Source organism: Galeopterus variegatus, unplaced genomic scaffold, assembly GCF_000696425.1.
Source record: "Galeopterus variegatus unplaced genomic scaffold, G_variegatus-3.0.2 Scaffold2759, whole genome shotgun sequence".
Classification (NCBI taxonomy): Eukaryota; Metazoa; Chordata; class Mammalia; order Dermoptera; family Cynocephalidae; genus Galeopterus; species Galeopterus variegatus.
Genome location: NW_007728870.1, coordinates 245956 through 250714, shown reverse-complemented (window position 1 = coordinate 250714; position 4759 = coordinate 245956). Strand labels below are relative to the sequence as shown.

At 42.7% G+C, this 4759-nt stretch overlaps 1 pseudogene; it reads left to right on the top strand.

The window, feature by feature from the left end:
- Positions 1-506: 506 nt before the first annotated feature.
- The window catches only part of LOC103598858, a 20521-nt pseudogene continuing 16268 nt past the window's right edge, over positions 507-4759 (top strand).

Below are 4759 nucleotides of genomic sequence, written 5' to 3'. Positions count from 1 at the left end.
TCAAGGTTCAAAACTTTTTATAATTTCTCACATGCTAATGCTCTATCTTCCTGTATTAGTCAGGGTACTCTCCAGAGAAACAGACCCAATAAAATGTGAATGCATTTGTCCCTTGAACAAAACAGATGTTGGGGCACCAACCCCCCTGCTGTTGAAAATCCATGTCTATCTTTTGACTCTCCAAAAACTGATAACCTACCTTTGAGTGACAGCCTTACCAATAAATAGTTGATTAACACATATTTTGTATGTTGTATGTATTATGTACAGGTATTCTTATAAAACAGTAAGCTAGAGAAATGAAAATGGTTTTAAGAAAATCATAAAGAAGAGAAAATACATTTACAGTACCGTACAGTATTTATTGAAAAACATCTGCATATAACTGGGCCCACAGAGTTCAAACACACATTGTTCAAGGGCCAACAGTATACATATACAAAGAGATTTATTTTAAGGAATTGTCTCATGTGATTATGGAGGCTGGCAAATCCAAAATCTGCAGGATGGGCCAGAATGCTGGAGACTCAGAGAAGAGCCAATGCTGCAGTTCAAATTCAAAGGCCATCAGGATGGAGACACAAGCTGATGTTGCAGTTCAAGTTCAAAGGCAGGGAGATCTAGAATTCTGCCTTGCCCAGGAAAGGTCAGTCTTTTATTCTATTTAGGCCTTCAGCTGCTTATATGAGGCCCACACATATGATGGAGGACTAGCTGTTTTACTCAGAGTCCACTGGCTTAAAGGTTAATCTCATCCAGAAACATCTACAATAATGTTTGACCACATAACTGAGCACAGTGGCCCAGTCAAGCTGACACATAAAATTAACAATCACACATCCCAAGCTCATGCAGGTTATTTGTAATACTTTATGTAACTCTTTCTTGAGGAGCTTAGGTGTAGATTCAGGGTTCTTACAAAAGGGTTAAAACATATTTTCTATCTCTGATTCATAACCTAAAACATAAATTCTCAATTTAATATGTAGAGCCTAACTCATTTTTCCCTGAAATACCTATTGCTATTCCTTCCCTTATCCTTCACTGCTTTCCAGGTTCTGTCTCCATGATTCATAACCTAAAACATAAATTCTCAATTTAATATGTAGAGCCTAACTCATTTTTCCCTCAAATATCTATTGCTATTCCTTCCCTTATCCTTCACTGCTTTCCAGGTTCTGTCTCCGCCCGTCCACCCCTACCTCTTCTCTCCTCTCTCTCTCTCTCTCTGAGTCACACACACACACCAGCCCTTTCTCTAATCACACCTAATAACTCATTTTTTGAACTAACCATGAACTTTCATGTCTGTACATTTGTGAATCCCACATTCTCTAAGATAATTTTTCTCTTATTCACAAACTATCAGGTCTCAATACAAATAACTGCTTTCTCCATGAAGTTTCCTAAGATTTTTGACAGGATTAATTGCTTTACTTCCTATATTGCCTTGGCACACTGCCCATCTTTTATAATATTATTATATGAATTACCCTTTGGGGTCTTATGTTTGCATATATGTATGCATGTCTTCTCAATTAGGCTGTGGACTTCATGAGGACAGAAACTATATCACCATAATACCTGGCACAGTATTGGATAGGTGGGAGATGCTCAATGTTTGTTTAGTGATTGATGGATATATAACCTTCAAATGATTTATCAATTACAGTCAGATTTCATACATAAAATTTAAAAAATCCAAAATGATCATGACTTAAGAATGGTAAAAGCCTTTTTTTCTCTTCTCAACAAAAAAGTCAGAGGATACTGCCACAGACTTATGGCTGCTCCATAAAGCCATCAGGAACACGGCTTCCTTCATGTTCTCTACTCTGCCATTTATTGGGTGTGGCCCTCATCCTTACAGTCCAAAGTGACAACTGGGGATCCAGGCATCCTGCTGCATTCCAGGAAACCAGCAAGAAGAAGAGCAAATAAAGGATGGGTACCCTAACCTTTTAAGGAATTTCCCAGATTCACACAGCACTTTTCCTTCCTTATTACTAGACAGAATTTAGTCATATGTCCATAAATAATTGCAAGAAACGTAGTTTTAATTTTGAGACATACAGTCATTTAGTTTTGAAGCAACGTGTCTAGCTAAAAGTTGTGATTCGGTTGTTAGCAAAAAAGACAAAAATGGATATTGGAGGCAACCGGAAGTCTTTAAATAAAAAGAAGGGGCTGAGGATGGATCTCTATGGAATACCAACTTTTAAGGTGTGAGTGGGAGGAGGAAGAAATAAGTTAGTCAAGTAGACTGAAGGAGAATGACCAGAGAGGTGGGGAGAACAAAGATGAGTTTCTAGGAGGTGGACAGTATGTCAAACAAACATCAGGGGGAAACACTGAAAAAAGAACAATTTTATTTGGCCTGTTGAAGGCCATTGGTGACAAGTGTTCATTTCCATTAGCTAGTGCCTACCTGTGAAGAACCCACCAAACATTTCTGGAATGAGAGGCAAAGCTGGTTGGTTGTGCTGTACTCACATAAGAATTCCCATTGCTTGGATTCATTTTCTCTCCCTGAAGCCTTTCAGGTTTATCAGTTACATTTGGGACAAAATAGAGGGGTAGAATCCAGAAATATCTAGTCAATTGATTTTTGACAAGAGTGTCAAGACAATTCAATAGGGAAAGAATGGTTTTTCTGACAAATAGTGCAGGAACAACTGGATATCCACATGCAAAAGAATAAAGTTGGATACTTACTTCACACCGCATACAAAAACTAACTTAAGATGGATCAGAGTCCTAAATGTAAGAGTTAAAACTGTGAAACTTTTAAAGGGAAACATAGGAGCAAATCTTTATGATCTTGGATTAGGCAATGGTCTCTGATACAAAACCAAAAGAATAAATAAAAAAAATAAATAAATGGCCAATAATAAATTAATAAATTTAATAAAAGGCCAATAGCACATAAAAAGATGTTTTAATTGAATCAAAATTGATTACACATATTTTGGGGGTTCAGCATTGAGGTATGTTGACCAAATCAATATTACTAGCATATATATTATTACAAATCGTAATTATTCTTTACTCCCCTTGTCCAATCTCTCCCCATCCCCCTCTCGCTCCCCACTCCCTCCCTAATTACCTTAGATTTCTTCTCTCCTTCTGAAAGAATAATGGCTACTCTGTTGATTTGTTGCCTACATGATCTGTCCAACACTGAGAGGAGTGATCAGTTCCCTCAAGATTATCATAGAGCAAATTCTTCAGTCACTCTGAAATGGGCTTTGTAAAGAAAGACAACCTCTTCTTTATCTCTGCTGGTGACTCTTCTTGCATCAATGCACTCCAGTGGTTGGTGGACCTTCTGCGTGGCAGTTGTGGTGTCTACCCACTTTTGTGGCATCTATGGTTATTATGGTGGCTGTGGTGGGCCACCCACATGGAGGTGATGTTTTTGGCATGCTCCTTGGTGCTGGTGGTGTGCCTGGTTGTGGGATGTGTCTCATCCTGGCTCCATGCCTTGGGTCCCTGGGTAGGCCCCAAGGCACTGGCACCATATGCCTGGTTGTGGGAGGGGGATCTGCTCCCCAGCTCCATGCTTCAGGTCACCCGGCAGGCTCTGAGGTGCTGGCACAGTGTGCCTGGTTGTGGGAGGGGTGTCCAGTCCCCTTCTCTAAGCCTCAGGTCCCCAGGCAGGCCCCAAGGTGCTGGCATGGTGTGCCTGGTTGTGGGAGGGGGTTCTGGTCCCCGCTCTATACCCCAGGTCCCCAAGCAGGGCTCCTAGCTGCTGGTGGTGTGCCAGGATGTGGGAGTAGGTTCTGGTCCCCTTCTCAATGCCTCAGGTCCCCGGGCAGGCCCCAAGTCACTGGTGCAGTGTGCCTGGTTGTGGGAGGGGGGTCTGGTCCCCTTCTCCATGCCTTGGGTCCCTAATTTGCTGTCCTTTGCTTACTTCTAAAACAGGGGAACTTCCTGTGGGAGCCAGTACTTGAGCTGTGTGGTTGAGCTAAATTTCTGCTTTGCTGCTATTTCCCTAGGGAAGGCTTTTTGTGCAGCTCAGAGATTAATGGTTAACCTTATATGTACTTCCAGCTCTCCAGAGACCTGGTGGATTGGGGTTGTGTAGAAACTCTGATCTGGGCCTGAGTTTTTTCATCAAACTGCACCCCATGTAATTCTGCCCAGTCTCCTCTGAGTGGTCCCATGCTGATTGGGGGGCAGGTTGGCTGTCCTTGTTGTTGTCCCAGTGTTCTTCTGGTGGGCTTGTCTCCCCCACCGCCCATGCTCCAAACACTTCCCATGGGATGGGCCCTGTGCTGGCCCCTTGAGTTTACTCACTGGCTCCCTTTCTTCAGTTGTTTGGGCTCCTTGCCCCTGCGTGGGCCCATGGGAACTCTATTAGTGGTCTTGCTGTCCTGAGGGCCACCAAGGCCCTCTTCTCCCCTGCTGCCTCCAAGTAACTCGATCTGATGGGCACAGCTGTGTCTTCTGCAAGCTCCTGCTCCATGTGCTCAGCAGCTCCAGCCTTAAAGCGTCTGTGGCCTGAAACCCTCAGAGCAGTTTTTTCTTTTTCTCATTGTGGTTTCTCCCACCTTCATGAACTCTGTGGGTCTCTCCTTCTCTTCTCCTGAGCTCCAGCAGCCCCAGAATGGCTGATGTTACATTTTTTATAGTTGTGAACTGGTTGATTTGTGGGAGAGAGTGATGCTGGGAACCGTCTATTCCACCATCTTGACCGGAACTCCCAATATAGCTGCTTTAGAAAACAGTTTGGCAATGCCTCAAATATTAATCATGG